The sequence below is a fragment of the Peromyscus californicus genome, unplaced genomic scaffold (genome assembly GCF_007827085.1).
Source record: "Peromyscus californicus insignis strain IS unplaced genomic scaffold, ASM782708v3 Scaffold_14__1_contigs__length_90479793_seg_2, whole genome shotgun sequence".
Lineage (NCBI taxonomy): Eukaryota > Metazoa > Chordata > Mammalia > Rodentia > Cricetidae > Peromyscus > Peromyscus californicus.
In genome coordinates, this window is record NW_026294436.1 from 72,578,367 (window position 1) to 72,599,854 (window position 21,488).

General features: G+C 44.8%; 1 protein-coding gene across 14 annotated transcripts in view; it reads left to right on the top strand.

Moving 5' to 3' along the window:
* Positions 1-21,488, top strand: part of Esrrg (estrogen related receptor gamma) — a 631,549-nt gene that overhangs the window by 184,702 nt on the left and 425,359 nt on the right. For all 14 annotated transcript variants that reach the window (XM_052737972.1, XM_052737973.1, XM_052737964.1 and 11 more), the window contains exon 2: positions 2,090-2,177. The gene's annotated coding sequence lies outside the window, so the exon portion shown is untranslated. The remainder of the gene's footprint in view (positions 1-2,089; positions 2,178-21,488) is intronic.

The following is a 21,488-nucleotide window of genomic DNA, read 5'->3' on the forward strand; positions in this document are numbered from 1 at the left end:
TTGTTATTTTCAACAGCTTTAACATTTCTATCAGCATAATGATGTTTTTATGCATGTATATAATGTTCTTTGATCATACTCTATGACCCATTACCCTATTTTGTCCTTCACCCTCTCTTCTTCCTCCTTGTAAATAGTCCCTGTTCTAGACAAGCAGTGCATTTTATTTAAATAATTAAAATATTGTTTCCATTATCATTATTATTATGCGTGTGTTTGTGAGTATGTGTGTGTGTGAGAGAGAGAGAGAGAGGGGAAGGAGAGAGAGAGGGAGAGGGAGAGAGAGACAGAGAGAAAGACAGAGAGACAGAGACAGAGAGAGGGAGGGAGATGAGTGTGTGTGTGTGGGCCTGAGGCAGCTTTGTCCAGTTGCTTCTCTCCTGCCCTTATGTACACTCTGGTCACCAGGCTTGCAAGTGTCTGTACCCATGAGCCATCTCACTGCCCTGAGTAACACATTGTCAGTGTCACCTGAACACTGCCGTCATGCTGGTCACAGCCATGGTCACTGTGTTCAGACAGCAACATGACCGCACAGCTCAGCACCTGCACCCTGTTCCCTCTATTCCTCAGCTTTCTTTAGACAACACAAACCCAAATGAGCTTCCCCGGCCATCTAACTCTGCAGTGCCATTTGGGTGGGATCTTTCCTAATGTTTCTTTACACTCACACAAATTACAGCTTTTCAACAGGCCTCCTGTGCTCACAATCCTGGAAAATAAACAGGGTTGGCTTTTTACATTTGTGTTTTCCTGCCTCCTGTCTCATTCTTGAGTGTACTGCAAACACTCTGGTTTTCTCTGCCAAGCAGCCTCCTTTCTTGACTCTATTCCCTGTCAAATTCCAACCTACACCAGACCTCTTCCTCCTCTCTGGGCCCAGTAGATCTTCAGCTCACATTCTACCCAAAGGTTCCTTTCAAAATTACACCTCTGTTTTCCCAATATTTCTCAAAGCAAATAAAATATGCTTCCATTTGGGTATTTTCATAGCCTCGAGGTATTAAGGAGGAGCTTGGACTGAAGCATCAGTCTTGGTCATTTGTCATGCCATTTTAACTCTATCCTTGCCAAGCAGGTCTGAGGCAAGGGTTGTGCTGGATGGGGTGGGTGGAGGACTATGTGCCTAAAGGGTGTCCCAGCGAACAGACTTAGCAGTTTTCTGGAGGTAATACAGACATCTCCTTGAAATGCTCCCTCCTAAAGCCCACAATTAGCAAGTTTATGCCCCCAAAGAGTGTCATGGAAAATGGGCTGGTGCCATCTGCCTACTTAATTGTCCCACATCTTTTACATAGATCATTGTACCAGGCCAAATATCCAACAAGTTATTAGGAGCATCCAGTTACCCGTGGGTTGTGAGCTTTACTGTGTTTCTTCCCGGAGGTGTAAGTCTACATCACTGTTGCTTAGAACACCTCTTGTATGTAATAGTAATGATGGGACGCGTGAAGTCCTATGTAATGGTCTCCTTTGTATGTCAAAACTGGAAAAATACGAGACATTTAATAAGGTTGGACCTAACAGCCTCCTTTGATGGATATACTTGCAGAAACAACTTCTGTTGACTTTTGGTTCAAACCTACTGACTGAGAAGTTACTTTGCAAACTCGTGCCTTTCTGTCCAGTCCCAAATAAGAAACAAAGCCCTCATGTGTAGAGAAATGTAGGCAATTTTCAGACTGGTGTCAAGTGAGTCCGTTGATCTTGAAAGAGTTTTTGTTTTTGTTTCCTTCCAAAAGCTACACACGGTGTTATAATGGGAAAGGCTCTGAAACCCTTACTGGTGCATTCACTAAACATAAGAGAGGAATGGAAGATTAATAAATCCAAGAAAGCGGAAAAGAAAAGAAAACTTAAAATTAAAGACTATCCCTTGGTTGGGGTGCTATTACAGCCCTGAGTGTATATATAGGGAAATCAGAGACTTGCTAAAGGCTCGGAGTACTATCCCAGCTATTAATGTGTGCTCAACTCTATTGCCTGGGGGATTTTATTAAATGCAGTGGCCAAGAGAATGACCTCACCTTTTCTTTTCTTTTTTTCCTCTTTTGGGTTGGATCCTTGCTTGTATCACATAAATGAATAGAGCTATTTGCTGGTTCATCAATGAAACGACCTTAGATGGCGAAGATGTAAGGAAAGCACCCTACGCTAACACTGTTGCAGTTTGAAAGGTAAGCTCCTCCCCATGAGACTTGGAGATGCCAATGTTCTCTTAAGATCTGTGTGACATCATGCCCCCAATACACATGCGAGGGTCAAGGAGCCCATCGATATCTCTGTCTATTACATTGTGTTGTGTCAGTGAGAGTTCATTTATAACCAATGATACAGTCAACAAAAAGATCTGAGGTTTTCCTTGTTTAGTCTTTTAAAATGCAAAAGCATTATTATTATTTTTAAATAGGCATGGTTTGACTGTGTAGCCTTGTCTCACTCCGCAGCCTTGGCTGGCCTGGAACACCCTATGCAGATCAGGCTGGCCTCAAACTCTCAGAGCTCTGCCCTGCCTCTGCCTCCCAAGTGCTGGGATTATAAGTGTGCCTCACTATTGTCTGACCCCAAAGCCGCATTATTGAATGCTCTCCGGGGCTTTTGTTGCATGTGCTGGTGGAAGATGTCGTGTGTGGTTGGGGTCATGAGACTCCTTGCCCAAGCTGTGCCCTTGTTGCACTGAGATTAGTTATGCTGACCTGTAAAATGTGGTTGTCAAGGTCAGCCCATTTCTGAGTTCTGTATGTTGGTGGAGTACAGAGTATAAATTAGTACTTTTCTGTGCATCTTGTGCTTTGCTTATGACAAGCAAAGCTCTCTGATGATTCTAGCTTCCATAAATAGAATTACAAACTCATTGTCTACTGAATGCTCTGTTATTTCCATGGATAAATGTTGAGTTTATTTCGCTGCATTTTTCAAAGGAAAACTATAGATTTCCATAGAGAACTATAGGTCACTATCCATTACTCTGCTGGTATTCTGGGGGCAGCGCCTTTGCTTGGACCTATGAACCACACAGAGATGATTGTCACAGGAGACTTGTGGGGATTGGGGGAGGGCCATGCTTCTTTCAGAGTCTCCCACATAGGGGGAGCCCAGGCAGAGAAGGCGATACCTACTGCCTCCTCCAGGTATGAGCGGCAATGGCATGCCTACCGAGCCTGTGCAATATGGCCGGCTATAGGACTGCTTGTGCAGAAATGAATGCCCTCTCTGCCCCCAACCCCATTCTTCTCCATGGTGTTTGCTCCAGAGCCTTCTGGAGTGTGGCAGGCCGCTGAACATAGGCAACAGGTTTTGGCGTCAGTGTGAAAATGGCACTTACAAAGCAGAATTCCTTTCACATGGGACCTGAGTTGTTTCTTCACAAATCAACGACATTTTGGGAGTGGGAAAACAGGTTTCAGATCTAGAAGTGGAGAGGAATCACGGTGGCCTTAGCTTTGTTGTCTCAGGTCAAACCCCTAAAAAGGAGTTCTGGCCCCAAACCCTTCAGTCCCATGAGTCTGGGGTATGATATGTTGCTTGTAGTAGGATCCCTTTTTTTTTTTCAGATGTTGTTTGCACTTAAATCTACTTGTCTGGAAGGTATTGTTTCAGAAAACCTGAGTGTGCTTCAAATTCATGCTAGCTGTGCTCCTGCAAAAAGGGCCAATTATTTGCACATTAAAAGTAGGCTGGCTTTTATAAAGTATTTATCACAAGATTGCTTTAAGTAACAGTTCTCTTAGAGATTTTTTTAAATAAGACTTGACTTGAAAAAACATTAGTGGTTCCTCTCCTGACTTTCGGACAACACATCTACTTTAATGTGAGGCAGATTAAAGGGTAGACATTGTGGAATGAGGTTGTAAGTGAACTGCATAGTAATGAATGGTGGTGGTGGTGGTGGTTGTGTGTGTGTGTGTGTGTGTGTGTGTGTGTGTGTGTGTGTGTGTGTGTGTGCGCAGATGGACTCCCCATGTTTGCTGCCTGTATGGAGGCCAGAGGTGAATGTTGGCAATCTTCTTCAGTCGCTCTATGACCTTATTTTTGAATACAGGGGATCCTTCTGTCTCCATGCCCCCATGACTAAGGCCTCATGCTCTTGATGTTTTACATTTGTGCTGGTGACGCAAACCCAAGTCTTCATGCTTGGGCAGCTACCTCTTTCCTCATCGAGCCATCTCATTGGCCCAGGAATTAAATTTAGGAAATAATTTACTTTTGCAAAGTTCTCCAGAGAAAGCACCGTCACCTCTGTTGTTGCCAGAGTACATCAGAGAAAAGGGTGGAGTGGGGGGGAGGCAGGCCAGTTTGGGTTTGGGAAAGATAAATAAATCTGTTTGTTTGGACGGTTGCACTCTGCATTATGCATGTACGTAAAAGTGAGGTTTGCTTTGATCCTGTCTATTAAAAGTTTATTTTTAAACTCAGACTGGGCAGGAATCCAGCAATGCTCTTTGTCCTACAACACATCCTGGGTTTCGGGTCCCCAGCCTGGCAGAACTGTGGCTAAGCAGGAGGAAATAGGGAAAAGTATGGATAGTTGATGGGTGCTGAGGTTTTTTTTTTCCCCTCCCTTCCTCCCCTCCAGTTTTGAAATTCAAATTGAATGCAATTTTCAGCTCATTTGAGCCAGAATATAGTGTTGCTGAGCTTCAGTGGCTCCTAAATTCAAAACTCACGGGAGGAAACAGATATCGTCTGTCACTGGGGTGGGAGAGAGGAGGCCACACATTTTATTCGGAAGAGGCAGAGCCTTAGTCACTAATTCCAACCTTCCGAGGACTAATCATTCACCAACCAACTGATCAAGTAATCAATGAGACCTTCAAGCCACCCAGCTCATGAAGTCCGGGAGTGGCTCCTCACCCCTCCCCAGCTCCTAAGAATAATTGCTCATCTATTTTTGTATCATGGGTATTTTAATACCTTCTCATTGCAAGCTGAGGCAGAATATCTTGGCAATCTTTTTTTTTTCTGCCCTTCCTGGTTGTTTTTTATTGTTTTTATCTTTAGTGACTTCACCAATGCCATTTACTTATGACTGAAAATTAGCAGAAGGCTTGGTGCTGTCTCTGCAGGGACAAAATTTGAGCAATGTTTTATCAAATAGACTGTGGGGGAAAAAAAAACTACTTCTTTCTCAAGGCAAGCCTAAGTGCCAATTAAAAGGGCAAGACCCACTCACAGCGTACTGGAGCCCGCGAGTGTGGCTTATCTCCAGCATGGATGTTTCAGGAACCCTTGAGAATGCCTCTCTGTGAATTTCTGACACACTGGATATGTGCCCTGGGAATACAAATGGATTCCAGCGATGATGATTTGACATCCTTCCTCTGATTTCAGAAATGATGCAGAGTGGCGGTCCTGCCCCTGGTGTGTGTTACAGGCTTTAGCCTCTGGTGCTTAGCCCTGTGCAGTTAGTGAGAGCCAAAGTGTTCAGGGACAATGGAATCCACTTATTAGCCCTTATTAGGCAAATTTACCAGTTTTCACTCTCAAACTCCAAGAGAAAAATTTATGATAAATTAGATCTCAGTTTGTAGCCATAACACTTAGAAATGCAAAATATTTGTAGTAAGAGTAGGATCTGGCAGCATATATATTTATATAGATAGCATATGTCTCTGTGTGTGTATGCACTTGTGTGCCTGTGTGTGTGCTTGGGTGTGTGCACTATGCTTTACACTATCATAGCCTCTGAGCATGTGCCTGCAGGGACTTCCAAATGCTACTTTCACATTAATAAAGTGATCAACTTCTTTATTGTCCTAATGGCAGTGCCCTTGGGTGTGAGAACCCAGAGAGCAGTCCTTTGTAACACCTCCTTTTTAAGGACTGGCGCCCTGGCACATCAACCTGCTTTCCTCCGGCGATGCCACGGTGCAGCTATTGATGTAAGCTGCAAGAATCCAAGTGTTCCGGGGGAATTGTGATGTATGGTGAGAATTCGTGTTTGGGATCAGTACCCATTGAATCCCTTGGAATTTCCCATTGGATAAGAGCATCTCTTGTTGAACTGATAGCACCCTTGGGCCCCTGGACAAGAGCAGCTCTCCAGAAAGACAAAGCCATGGACAGAGCTTGGAGCTCACAGTTCCACCTCTCATCTTCAAGGTAGGAGAGATGTAGATGAATTTATAAATGGTCTTATTAAATAAAAAACATGGAGCCAGATATAGGGGTGAAAACCTGAGAGATTAGAGAAATAGGGAAAGTCACAGCCAACCTTACCTCACCAACTCCGAAGCTTCTAAAAGAATAAGTTACTTCCTGTCTACCCATGCCTATGTCTTGCTGTTCTGCCATCTGATTTGCTCTCTCTGTCCAGCTATATCACTTCCTCTTCCTGCCCTGCTCTGTCACTTCCTGTCTGTCTGTACAGACCTCCAGATCTCATGGTTAAGTAGTGTTGGAATTTAAGGCATATGCTACCACGCCTGGCTCTGTTCCTAGTGTGGCCTTGAACTCACATAGATCGAGACAGATCCCTGCCTCCCAAGTGATAGGATTAAAGGCATGTGCCAACATTGCATGACTTTTGTGTTTACTTATAATGGCTGTCTTTTTTCCTCTGATCTCCAGGCAAGCTTTATTTATTAAAGCACAAATAAAATATCACCACAGAGAGAGGAGATAGTGGTAGAGTCAATACCTACCAGAGCTCCTTGGTGAAAACATCACGAGAAGCCCTGAAACATGAGGTTCTGAAAGCACATGAAGGTCCTGGGAGGGCAGGGGACCAGAGCACGAAGCTCTGTGCCCTTTGCATGTATTCTCAATGATCTTCTATTCATATGTAGCCTTTGTAAAATCATTTTCTAATATAGCACACAGGGAAAAGTACTTCCCCATATTCTGTGAACTACCCTAGTAGCATATTATCAGAATCAGAGAAGGAGTTCAAGAAAGGCTCTCATTTGTAGTCAGACAAAAGTTCTGGGTAGCCAACAACTTTGAGGTGCTATGTAAAGTACAGTTCCTTCCTGAGGGGCTGAGTCCTAAACCTGTGGGCCGTGAGGCTCTCTCTCGCTTTCTCTGTGTGTATGTGTGTGTGTGTGGCAAGGTATATGATAGATGTGTTGTCTTTGTGTGATGAGTGTGTTATATATGGTATATGGGTGGTGTGTGTGTGTATTTATCATACTGAGTCAAAATTGCATTAAATTGTGTGGCAGTTAATTATTGACAGCTGAAGAACTGAATGTGAGTGTGGGGATGCTAAACACACGGCAGGGATGGAAATACTCTGTGTTGAGTGAAAGGTAAGGCTAAAGGTTTGAGTATCCTGTGTCTACTCTACTGACTTTGACAAGGAATCTACATTTTAAACTAGTTACTAAATTAGTCAATAGAGCTTTTATTTTTCTATTCAGAAATATTTCATTAACAAGTAGATGTGCTTACCACATGACAGGCATTCTTAGTACTACTTTGTGGAGAGTGAAATAGTTGTTTTTCTAACCTAAGGGATAGATATTAAATACAGATACTAGAGTTGGCATATCAACCTGTCTCAAATATACATCATCCATCCTAACAGTTTTCCCTAGTTGGTCCCTCACTCAAACAGATGTACTCTAACTGGAGCTGGGAAAAACAATGAAGCTATGTAAGTACACCACTGACGTGCTGAATGAATGGACTTCTCCACAGATGCTGGAAGGGCTTGGCCAGGAAAGGACCAGTCTGATGCTGTGGACCTGGAAGAAGGCACTGTAAGGCAGGCAGACTGGGTTCAAGTGGCAGAAAGAAGAGGCACAAGTTAGACAGAGGCACAGTAGGCATTCAAGAGACGCTGGGTTGTGTGGGATTAGGCATGATGAAGAGTCTCATTGATGAAAATGCCGGAGCACATTGGTCTAAATGAAGAGTGCATCCCCACTTAGAGAAAGCCATTGGCAGGGCAGGCTAGATGGTCCAGCGACAGAGCTAACAGAGATAGTTTTAGGGAACTAGACGTCAGGAGGAAATATGAAGCCAGGAAGAGAAATGGACAGGGGCAGGAAGGATAAGAGATGTGGACAGAGAAATATGAAGAATTTGGGGGAAAGAGTTGCTGAATGATGGACTTTTTGCAGTTTATTTTCCAAATGAAATCACTTTGTGGAGGGTGGGGGCACTATTATCCAAAGCAGGATTTCTGAGCAAAGGTGAGACTTCTGTATTTTTCACTTCTATGAAAAATATTGTCAATGAATCTTGGTGAATTCTACAGATTATGCTTCCATCAGAATTTCTAGTAACCCAGACTTTAAACACCCTCTGCAGGTTTATTATTGGAGCATTTTCAACTGCTTGTATCTACGTCTTAAACTTTTAAAATTAGGTTAAATATCTTTTATAATTTTTGTTGGTTGCTTGAACCCATTTTATGAATTTACACCTTAATTTTGCCTGGCCAACATTTTTTTTCTATTAAGCCAGTTGTCATTTTTTCTTAATTTTTGAAACATCCTTAAATGCTAAGAATCTTAACTCCTTTTAAAAATGATGTGCTTTGGGGTGATTGGGTGGTTCACTAGGTAAAGGCCTTTGATGCCAAGGCAGGCGGCCTGAGTTTGAACCCTGAGACCCACATTGCAAAAGGAGAGAACTGGCTTCTAAAAATTGTCTTCTGACCCCATTCGTGTGCCTTGAGGCATAACTTCACACATACAAATAAACAAGTAAATAATTAAATTTAATGTGTTATATAAATGTCTTCTTGTTTTATGTTTGCCCTTTAATTTTGCTTTGTATGCCTTTTCATTGTAAGATAGTAGTCAAATAGTGTTTCGTGTTGGGAGGTGTTTATGATCACATTTCCTTTGGTTTTTTGTTTAGATTGGCTTTTCCCTGAAAGAAAGAAAAATACTGTTAATTTTCAGTTGTTTAATGTTTTTTTTCCAACATGGTCTTTAATTCCCATAGGTTGTAGACTAGTTGCATTTGTGAGTTTTATAGTGTAAAAAATGGCTGCATTGAGTGGTCAGGGCCTGAGTGATGTTTCCAGTGGTTTGGGAATGCAGGGGAGAGTCCTTTGAGAGGGTGGGGCATACCTGGGGATAAGAAACACTTGCCTCAAAAGGATTAAGGAGGAGGCAAAGGGAACAAGGATTTTAATTTGAGAATTGGGGAGAGGATGCCTGTCATCTCTAACATCTAGCCTCCTAGAAGAGAAGTTCTCACACACCTGGGAACCGTAAATGCCAATTACCCCAACTGGATCTTTACCCCTCTGTGATGGTTAGTGTTGACTGTTCAACTCTGCACAATCTAACATCACTTGGAGCGTGGCCTCTTGATGTGTCTGTGTGGGATTATGTTAATACATTTTGGTGGAAAGACCTACCTACTATGGGCAGCTTCATTCCCTGGCTGGGATCCTGGACTGTATGAGAGCCCCAGGCATCCATCACTCCCTGCTTCCTGATTCTGACATCATCTAACCAGCTGCTTCAAGCTCCCACCATCTTGATTCTCCCTTCAGGATGGACCGTGCCCCTGAATTACAAGGTAGAATAAGCCCTTTCTCCCTTAAGTTGCATTTCTGAGGATATTTTATTACAGCATCAGGAAAAGAAGCTAAGATATGTTTTACAAATTATCACACTGCATTCCCTGAATATGAACAATAAATTAGTGTAGTAACAAAAATCCCACTGCCTTCCTCTAGTTGCTTAGGACCAGATGATAACTTGTTCATTCCAAGTGAACTTGGTTTTCTGCTGTTTTAGCTGTATATCCTCAATGCCAGCCTCAGTCAGAATCGCAACCCTTCATGATTCAATTTTCCCCACAGAATTTCATGTGGAGTCTCCGATCTCCCCAAATTTGACAATGACTTGGCAATGAAAGTCTCTGTTGCATTAACCCATCACATCCTTTTGGCTTCTACTTTTCAGTTTAAAAAAGCAGTCCCCATGGGACATTTGGGTGTTACCTTACTCACTCATCTTTGACTTTCAACTCCCCACTAGCCCCTTTTCAGACTTTCAAAATCCTCAGCTGTTCTTCAAGGCTTGCCTTAACCTGTCTCCTTCCCCCAGCTGTTCCTGACCAGTTTTTCAAGAAGAAATTTGGATGCTGAGGTGTACTTGAGTATGGTTTAGTACCTAGCTGGAGACAACTCATCTTGGTGTGATCTATCCCTACATGTTATTGGCTGGCTTATAATTTTCAGGAATGGCAAGAACTATATTTCAACTTTCTTGGTGTTCCTTTTACCACAGTGAGGTTCTTCATTTTCCCTAACAAAGTCTGCATAATGAGTTTGTCTGTCAACAGAGACCCATGTACAGAGAAGGCAGGGGCAGAGGGCATGCACACAGACCAGGGAGCCAGAGGTGGAGGCTTGAGCAGAGGCTGATTCCAGGGAACACTCAGAAGGACAGGTAACAGATGCTCAGGGACTGGATAAGGGGATCACCTGTTACGGTGAACAGCAAAGTTGGGGGTAGACAGAATGCAGTGGGAAAGAGTAACATTCAAGGCTTTTTACAGGGAAACCGATTAGGAGAGAGAGTAAAGATGGAAGGAGAAAAGGATGAGTGTGAATAAGGAGAAGTGAGTCAGAGAAATATTCCTCAGAGGGGATGTGAGTCAGAAAGGGAGATTACATAATGGACTTGGCAGAGTCTCTCAGAAGTGGGGGTGGTGGCAGGGGGCTGCCGCAGACTCAGAGAGGGAAGGTCTCCAGTGAGCTGTGTAGTAGCTACTGAAGCAGATGAGGTCAGGAAGATGTGGTGTGCATGAGCGGGGGTGTTGGTGGTGTTCTGGGAGGGTGAGGACACCGGGTGATGCCATTGCTGGCAAGGTAGCTGTGCTTGGACGGGGCTCCCAGACTTAGCATCTTTTTAATGGAATACATTGGTGAAGAGGAAGGGAGATCGGGGATCGGGTCCAATACTCTCATTCAGCTTTTATGGAAAATAGTCTAATAGACTTAATGTCATTTCTCAGCCCCCCCCCCCCCCCATGATCTACTGTGTCCCTCTTTAAGGCTGATGTATGCTTCTTGGCTCTTGGAAGCTAAGGTCCAGCCAAGCCCCCTCTGCTACCTATGCCTTTTCATTCATTTTTGTTGTTCTCATCGTTTGGAATGTTCATCTACGTGCTCTTTAGTTTTGACCTCACTCCTATTCGAAGCCAACATCTCAGCTTCAAAAGCTTTCCTTCCAAGCTCTGTGTCCTCCACCCCACCCCCGTGATGGCATACCCCCTCCCACTCCAAGCCAGGTCTTCATTATCTTCTATGAAGTAGTTTAATACTTCTCAGATTTATGGGATGTCCTGGCATTTCTGATTCATTCCCTGTTCCTTCTAGATCATGAGTTCTAGTATGCCCTAGCTTCTAGTACTCCCCATGATGCAGAGAAAATGACCAATGAATACTTAGAAAGAAGGAAAGCCAGAGGACAGCCTTAGGTATCATTCAGAAATATTATCTGCTTTGTTTAGGAGACAGGGTCTCTCTTTTGCCCAAAGCATGCCCACTAGATTAAGCTAGCTGGCCAGTGAGTCCCATGAATACTTTTGTCCCCACCTCTCCAGGGCTTGGATTATAAGCATGCCACCATGCCCATTATTATTTTTGAGTGTTCTGAGTATCACACTCCAATCCTCAGGCTTGCAAGGCATGTACTTTACCAATGAACTATCTTCCCACCTCAGTGTTTACCTTTATAGATAAAAACTATAGAGTTCTGTGGCATTAAATCTATTTACATTGTGTATAGAGGATATGAACAACCATCTTTAGGTCTGTGTTGTTATCTCAACTAAAACTCAAAGCAACACTTATCCATTTCTCTCTAGCCCTTGGCATGCACAGTGCTACTCCTGCCTGTCTCTGTAATGAAGCATGCACCATGCTACTTCCTGCCTGTCTCTGTGATGAAGCATGCATCATGCTACTCCTGCCTGTCTCTGTGATGAAGCATGCATAATGCTACTTCCTGCCTGTCTCTGTGATGAAGCATGCACCATGCTACTTCCTGTCTCTGTAATGAGTATTCTAGGTGCTTCATGTAACTATACCCAGATAGTATTTGCCATTCTCCATCTGCTTTAGCTTTACTCAATGTATCTTCCAGGTTTTTCCATGTATCATGGTATCAGAAGCTCCTCCTTCAAGTGGAATGATATTCCATCATGACTTGTTTTTCTATTCATTTATTGATGGACATTGGAGTTGTTTCCCTTGGGGCAGGGGGCCATTGTTTTGAATGTTAAAATACATCATTCATTGGGTAGTAGAGTCTCCCAGGGCATAGTTAGGGCTGGTAGAATCCTTCAGGGAAGAACGGGGTAGACTGAGGAATCATCTCTGTGCCTGGTGAAGTCATCAGAAATGTCCAGAATCATGGAGACCCAGAAGAGCAAGAAAAGCCACTCCCAGTTAAGTCTCCTGGACTTAACAGGGAAAGCTTGGGCATCAAGTTCATGTGATGGTAAATACAAAGAATCAGCCCTGAGGGGCACTCATTCCATTTGCTCTTCACTGTTCTTGAAGTGGGAGAGTGAGATGGATGAGGAGGCATGAGGAAAAGTGACTCAGTTAAGGAGAGACACTGGCGGAAAGAGGGGTGTGGTTATAGTCTAGCAGGGATTCCATGGATACAGGGGTTCCATGGGTCCAGGGGAACACTTTAATGAAAATGTCGGTCAGTCTGCACACAATGCCTTTTAACAGGCTTCATGCACAAAGAGCCTTCTGCACTACAAGATCTGCGAATGCCCACCTTACAGATAATGACCATCTAAAAACCAGATCCCACAGGGAACACTGGGTACCAGTCACTTCTGTTAAAGACTTTCTTCTTTTCAATTGCACTAGTTTGGGCTCCTTTCTTCTCCTGACTTCTGCGTGCTTAGAAAAGGATTATTGAGCTCACCCCATGAAATGCCCCCAGTCCTGCTGTTAATGATGGGAACTGGGTTAAACGCTTGTCTCTGACAACTTCTTTGTTCTGTGTCATTGTTTAATGCATCGTGTGTGTGTGTGTGTGTGTGTGTGTGTGTGTGAGTGTGACATGTGTTTGGGTGTCCATAGAGGCCAAAGAGAGCTTTAGATCCTTTGAAGCTAGAGTAACAGGCAGTTAGGAACTGTCCTGATGTGGGTGTTGGACCTTCCTCTGGAAGGGCAGCAGGTTCTCTACTGCTGAGCCATCTTATACCATCCTCTGCAGCTTCTTAGCTGTACCCCAAGCCTCTAGCACCCCTTGGATTGTCTGGCAGAGTCTCTCCTGGTTCAAAGGGGAGGAGAGCTAGATTGTATTGGATCCTGTTCAGAAGTCAGGGTCCTTCTTCACTCTCCCCCTGCCCATCTTACAGTCCCAATTTGAGATCCCAGCCACACCCCAATTGAGAAAGGCACCCCATTTCTGACAGTGACAGGTGGACAGGAGCCTATTGCATGTGGAGCCCTGAAGCTCTCGACCTCTCTGTCTAACAGGAAGCAATAGCTTCCCAAGGTATTTCTGGGCTGCCTTTGTGGAAGTGGTATTTCTTTTTTTCCTGTCTTCCTTTCTGCTTCAGACATTTGGTGAGCTGGCCCATTTCAAGTTGCCTCTGATCCTCTACTGCCGCTTTGCCAGCCCCTCCGATCTGTCCTCGGGGAGTCTCACTGGTCACTTGGCAGAGACCCCCTCAGGCCAAGAAAGCTTCCCTCGCTTTGTTTCTGCTTAACCCCTGCCCTTCAGGGTGCTGAGGGGCGGGCTCTGGGCTGCCTCCCTTGTACTCTGTTCTTGCTTCCAGGTGATTAGCAGGTGGCTTCTAAGCAGAAAGGAACTTTGCCCCAGGCTCCACTCTCCCATAGGCTCTTGCCGTTTTGCTACAAAAGAGAAAAATGGGGCCTTTGAAGAGTGTCTATACACTATTCATGTACTTTTCAGAAAGAGAGAAGTGTCTATAAATTTTCAGGATTGGTATTAGATTTTGACTTTCTTATCAGAGAGCAGAACTAGTGGGTTATGGCTTGGAGAGCTTTTGGAATGAAAAAGAGGCAGTTGCCATTTCTAAGCATCTGGTCTTTTAGTGAGAGCTTATTTGAAAATGTCTCTCTCGATACTAAATCACCAACAAGTTGTATTCCAGTGGGACGGTGTGGCCAGTAAGTGCAGTGATTGGGGCCACAGGCCCTGCTGAGTGCTCCTTGTGTGTGTGTGTGTGTGTGTGTGTGTGTGTGGGGGTGTGTGTGTGTGTGTATGTGTGGAGGTGGGTGGGTGAGGGGAAGCTAGCTTTCCCACAGTATTCAGCCCAGTGCCTACCCATCTGCTACTCACTGACCAGATGAAAGCTCCCTTGTCTACCTCAGTCCTCCAGGCAGGCCTTTCTGTTACCTCCTCTGGTGCCTTCTGATTCCCCCAAGGGAAATATGGTATGGTGCTTTCAACAGCTTGAGCCGCTGTCCTAGCATTAAACGGAACATGATACTCTCTTTTCCCATCTCTGAAGTATTGTGGCCGCTGAGATGTCTTCTCAGACCCAAAAATTAAAATAAAATAAAAAAGTAAGGAAACGACTTTTCCTGAGTTTTTTTTATTATTTTAAATTTTTGTTGCATTTTTTTGTTGTGTGTGAGTCCGTGTGGACAACATGCAGGACTATTCTCTCTTCCACGAGGGGTCCATCTCAGATGGTTAACCTGGAGGAAGGTTCCTTTACCTGCTGAGCCATCTTGCAGGTCCCTGTCCTGAGTGTCAGACAGCTACTTTCTCTCCCATTCATTTTAGTTGAAAACTCAAATTTAAGAAACTTCCGTGAACCTGTCCCCCTTCCTCTGCCGCGTCGTCGACATTACTAAACTGATTGGAATTTGAGACTGAGGCGTGTGCTGCATAAACCTGGTGTGGAGTCTTCTTTATATTGTTTTGTTTTCCCAGGGTTGTGCCAAGGGTAGCTGTTTTAAGTAGCTGGTTAAGGCACAAACCATCCAGAGAATAAACCTTTTGCCTCCTTAGGGTCTTTGCTTTTGGATGGGTCTTTTTGCCCCTGGGTTTTAACCATGTGTCCACCAGAGAGCACCATGGCGTGCCACGCTGTGTGTCACCATGCCAGAGGGGCATCTTTGGATCCATGAGCCTGGGAAACACGGATCCTAGCTTTCAGCTAGCTGACATGTGTTGAATCTCAGGGTGTCTGTGAAAAGGCAGGTGGAGAATAGCCTATGTGGCCTTTTCTATAGCTTGGCTTAGATTATTTTGTCCTGAGGGGATCTCAAACATCGAATAGCATGCCCACTTTAAGCAAAAGGAAAAGTGGGAGTTTCTCTTTCTCTCTCTCTCTCCTCTCTCTCTCTCTCTCTCTCTCTCTCTCTCTCTCTCTCTCTCTCTCTCTCTCTCTCTCACACACACACACACACACACACACACACACACACACACACACACACGAAGCTACAAAACCTCAGACCATGCTCTCTTCTGTGTGAGAACAACCTTACCAAAGTCGGAACTTGGAGTCTCCCTGGAGCTGACTGCTGAGTTCTGGTCTGGACATATTTATATGACAACAGTCATAAAAGCTATTGAGCCATCCCCTTGGAGTCACAGAATCAAGGCAGTCTTTGTCTCCCTGAGTGAGAACAGCATGAGGTGCCTAATGCCTGATAAGATGGCTCAGGAAGTGGCCTTGTTTCTATGACCTGGGGTTCTGGCTGGGGTGTAATCCTTTAGAAAGCAGCACATGGCAGGTGAGGAAGCTTTGGGGTGTGCTGAGAGAGCTGCTGGGTGCAAGTGTACATGGGAAGACTGTGGCTCTTTAGCTATTGAATGAGGCAGGCTGGGACTTCCTGAGATGTAACCAGATGCAGGATCTTTTGGGCACACAATGTTTGTCCAAGACGAGTATCTGCCTGGTCGTGAATAAAATCCAACTGGGCACCTTGCCGGCATGAGGACCTGAGTTCCTTCCCTCAGACTAAAAACAAAAGCTGTGTGATAACATCCCCTTGTAATCCCAGTGCTGAGGAGGAAGAAATGGGGACTCCTAAGATCTGCTGGCCAGGCAGCCTGGCCTGCTTGGCCGAGAGACTGTCTCATAATCCACAGTGGATGGAGCCTGAGGAACAGCACCAGAAGTTGTCATCTGTCCTCCACACGTACATTCACCTGCATGTCCATGGACACACACACACACACACACACACACACACACACACACACACACACGCACACACACGCCTGTACACATGGTACAGCAAATGATAGCAACAATAACACGAAGCCACCACATCGGCCTTCCCTGGATTTACAGCACTCTTTGGATTGCCATGGCAACAATAGTTTTAATTATAAAGAGCCAAAATGATACCTTGTCTATCAGATGTGGCTCACTTTTCCCTGTGGACAGAAGTCTGATTGGGGAAGCTTTGTGTGGATTTTCCTTCCAGGCTGGATTTGATTATCTACTCTAACAGACAGGTCCTTTGCTTATGGAATGAGTGTGAACAAAGTTCTATGGGCTGAAGGACCTGCTGGACAGAGGCCCCTGTGACACCAAGCTGGATTTCTTTGTCTGGGAGACAGCCCTATTAGCTCAGTCTGCACACTTCGGAGCCTGGTGTGGTGCTGCCTGGGACACCTTTCGCTGCTCTGTCTTAGCCACTGGAAATCTGCACATTAGGCTAGAGAGCTGGGTGGAGTATCATCTGATAATTATCCTTGACAACGCTTAGGATTAGCCTGGGAGGCCAAGCAGGAAATTCCATTGCTGTGGCAATCACAGAGACACACGCTTCACAGCTGCTTCTGGACCAGAGCCTTGGAGGGGACGCTTCAGGGCCCACTTTTCAGCCTGTTCCCCATCTTTATTTCTGGACCTGCTTACTCTTTGAATTTCCCATCAGGTTTGGAGAGGGACTATAGCATATCTGAATATGTCTGGGCTCCCTCGTTTTCAAAGCTCCTGCAAAGCTAAATAATCTCCCCCTCAGGTAAACATAAATCATTGTCTACCTTCTTTGCTCCTTGAGTAGACCTTCTGATGTATTCATTAATTATGGCTGCTGCCTGGTGGTAACAGTGATGGCTGAGTCCTACCTGTGAGCATCTTTCCCGGACCGCCCCCTCAGCCTTCAACTCCCACTCAGTGTTAAAGAGGTCCTTTTTCTGAGAGATGGACAGCCAGATGGTAGCAAATGAAAGAACTGTGCCTATAAAAAAAAAGGCAGCAGTGTGGGTACATTCATGATGCTTCCAGAAGGGGGGCAGAACACTCTTGTCATTAAAACCTGGCTCAAGGCTGGGAAAATGCCCTGCAAACACAAGGGAGGGGGAGAAAGGAAGGAGGGGGTGGAGGGAGGGAGAGAGAGTGGGGGGGGAGAGAGAGGGGAAGAGATGAGAGAGAGGAGAGAGATCGAGGGAAGAGGAGAGAAGAGAAGAGAGACAGGAAGGGAGAGAGCGGGAGGAGAGACCACAGACTGACACTGGGTGGGGGTGGGGAGGTTGCCCACCTGTTTGTGATCTGGTCAACCCCTACCAAACATCTCCATTCTCTGCTTCATTACTGTCCTGCCTTCATTCCTGCTCTGGCTCCCTGGAACAATGAAGTTAATCAGAGCCCCTGCCCTGAAAGCCCAGGATGCCCAGGCAGAAACCGCTTAGCAATAGGCACCGTGGTTCTGATTTCTAATTCTTTCCCGGATTAGTTTTTAAAAGAGAAAACAAAAAGTTCCCAATTTTGGTAAATCTTGCTTAACTAATGGCACAGCCTCTGTGTTTGTTTAGTTTCCACATTCAGGAAGCCTTGCGCCTCTGACTTTGATTTTGGAGTTCAGGCATGTTAATGAAGCCTTTGTATGAAGGCAGAGGGGTTCTGTTTCTTGTTTGTTAGTTTAATGAGATTTTGTGTTAAGAATGGCACCATGAATCTGTCAGAATTAGCTTGGCTGCATGTGTGTAGCTCGGCAGCTCTGAGACCCTTGAAATGTCTGTTTTTAGGACACCAGCGGGGGGCTAATGAAAAGGCTTTGTTGATTTTAACGAATTGCAAGCCACTGTAGCCAAAATAAATATAATCTGCTTTTTGGATTAGTTGTCACAGATGATTTTACCTACTAACAGTGATTAAAGAATGTGCGTGGACCAGGAACCTAGCTGTTCTCCAGCGACTCTGGCTGAAACAGCAATAAACAGAAGTAAATAAAGACTTAGGGTATTAGTTATCTTTAATAAACACTGACACCAAATGTGTAGTGTGTAGGCGTGAAGGAAGGGAGGGGTGGCTAAGGGAAGACTGGGTGTCAAATACCTGTGTGGCGCATGTCCCTTCAGCTCCTGCTGCCACAAAACAAAACACAAGCAAACAAGAAACAGATGATTATTAAAAATAAAAAAAATGAAATGCTGGTGGAGCACGACTGGTCTTGGCTGTGCTCTGTAGATCTACCTGCTCATGGAATGGTTGGAAGCCCGGAGCCGTCTCCTCGCTCTCAGGGCCTCTCCAGTGCCAGCCAGATTCATTGCCATTCTGTTCTCATCTTCCCTTGGACTTAGGGACCAAAGTTGAAATCCTGCAACTATAGGATTAGAGTCTGAGTATGAAGGCGGTGTTAATTACTTGTGTAATTATTAACCTTCTTGCCTGGTAATTCTACCCAGCTAATGAGCAGGACAGTAGAGCTGTATCCGTCCCTGTGTGACCCCACTGCGATGAAATGGCTTGCCCCAGCTCATAAGCCTGGGCCTTATGTTTCTCCAGGGAAGTCCACAAATAGAGCTTTCCCTCCTTGTTCCTTGACCACATCCCAAAGAAAGGAGGACTGTGGCTGAAGTCTTCTTAGACAGGGTATGTGCACCACCTGGAAGATGCCTTCTGTAGAAACAAAACAACACCCAAGTAGAAGATGTTGTGATGTCTCTTATTATTTATAACTGTACCAAATGCTTCAAGGCCTCCTGGTGGTACTTCATATCTGAATTATGAGCTGTCCTTAGCTTCTTGCCCTCCTGCCAGGCTGGTATTGATATATTTTGTTTGTTGACATATGCAGAAACAGGTGTGTTCAAGGCATGGGAATGGGTCACGGAGCCACCCAGCAACAGAGCAGTGGACTTCTAGTCTCGTGTGTAACCCTGGTACCATTCACACTTGACTGGCTCAACCAGCATGGCCACCAACCTGTGCTTGCAGGGTCTTGAGAACTAAGGGCTGTCACTTACTCAGCTACTCTCACACGTCAGATGCCATGCAAAATGTTTGAAGGCTACATACCATGTACCTTGGAAAGATGCCAGCTTTCCGAGGAGATCATAGGATGAACCAAGAGGAGCTCCTGTCCCCTCAGTTTCTAGTCCAGTGGGAGATGCTAAGGCAGCAGACATCATAAAATTGAAAAGAGTGATTTGGATCTTGCAGGGTTATGGAGAAGGCAAGAGAGTGCCTGGCGAGGCCTTGAGTCCTGAGGGAGATGAGTGGAGAAGCCCCCCGTCTAGCAGCTATGGTTGGAATGGAGACTTGAAGGCAGCAGCTGTGGGTCTGGGGAAAAATAAAAGAGTGAAGAAGAGCAGGGGCCCACACACAGGAGCTGAGTACGTGCCCCAGAAAAAGCAGGGAATGGACAGCAGCAGGTGTCAGAGATAAGTCTGGCTGGGTGTATAGCCATTGTCAGGACTTTGTGAGATTGAGAGAGAAGTGTGACATGACACCTGTCATATGTGAAACCCCGAGATAGGTGTCATTATCCTCATTTCAAGAATGGAGCACTCAGGTAAAAGATTCAGCAGGGGTGCTGTCCTGCTCCACAGCACTGATGCTCTCTGACTCCTAGGAAAGGACATACATGAGATCTACTTGATGTCTTTCTTAATGTCAAATGGAAAAAAAATCTGAAGTTCACATTTTAAATGATACCTTTGAATGGAAGTGTTATACATCATGTAGTAACTGGTCCACTCATCATGCATCTGCATCTTTTTGGTTACTTTACATGTATATGTATGGATGTCAAGGGTCCATGTGTGTATTTGTATGTATGTGGGTTCATGTGTTTGTAGTTGGTGGTGGTAGTGTTTGTGGTGATGGTGGTGGTGGTGTTTGTGGTGGTGGTGGTGGTGGTGTGTGTGTAGGTGGTATGTGTGTGTAGGCACAAATTGACTTCAGATACTCTCCTTGATTGTGCTACATGTTATATTGAGGCTGGATTTTTTTCCTGGGAATCCCAGAGCCCCCTAAACTAGTCAGATTGCTAGGGGATCCCCTATCTTCCCCATCCCACCTGCTGAGATTGCAGGAGGGCTGCCTCGCCTGCCTGGCACTTATCCATGTGCTGGGGATCCAGACTCTGGTCCTCAGGCTCGCACAGTGAGCACTTCACCTCCTGAGCCATCCCTCCAGCCTTGCAATTTTAAGTCCATTTTCCAAATGAGTTAGCAAAATAGATAGTATCTTATGAATTACTATGAGGAACTGTGGATGGTTCCAGGGGAGACTTGAACCTGGCTCTGTCGCCAGCCTCTGAAATGCCTGTGGTTCCTAATCTTCATGCTGCTCCCACAGCACTGGGGTTGGAGATGCTAAGAAGAATGCTGCTTTATGACCTCTGCTCTGATTGTGATATGAGGATGGTGACACACACATCTTAGGGTTTAGACTGTGGTGATACAATATTACTCTGCTGCCTCCGACTCCCCAGGCCTTTCTGTCTTCACACTAGAAAGGAATGGGCTGCAAACACATTCATCTAGGTTACCCCCTTTCTTCCTGCCTTCAACATCTGCAATGAGTGAGATGACCATGACCCTGACCTCTCCTGCCCTGATTCAGGGCAGGCCCTGGGCAGATGCCAAGTGTCTGCCAGGTGGGACTGAAACCCCACAGCCAGAAAGTGATACAACTTCGCATAAAGCAAGCTTCGGGGAACTCTCCTTTGAGAGCTTATTTTACAAATAAACTTTGAGAATTTACTTTATAAATCCTGTGTACTCTCACAAGTTGACGAGACAGGTCTATAATACATCAGCAATGGTCTAGTCTGTTGTATTTCTTTCACAGTAAACTTGAAAATCTCATTAAATATGCTCAAGGAATTTTTACAATGAACTCAAAAGACCATGTCCAGGAGGGCAAATGCAAGCACACATTTGTATATATGGAAAGATGTACACATATGTGCATAGAATATAACCAGAGTTTGGCTCCTGGGTCTTCTGTGTGCATTTAATCGAAGTTGGGTATCTTGATCAACTCTGTAAGATTTTAAATGTTGTATTCTGTTTTTGTGAAGAGCCGTGGCTGGCTGGGTCAATATCAAGTTCTGCCTTAAACTCTTTCAAATTAAGCAAACAGCAAGCTGTCAAATATGTTCAGCATTGATGTCTCCCTTCTCTAATAACCTTGCATTTCAACCTTGCATTTTCCACAAATGAAGCATTCCTCTATGGAGGAATGATATTCAAGTTCAGCTTGTTTCTGCAAAAGTTTTTCCTAAATATATATCTAAATTTCTCATATGCTACATGGTTCTACCTTCCTACATTTCTTTAGTGTTTATGTGGCATCTGCCACCATTTCCATGAATA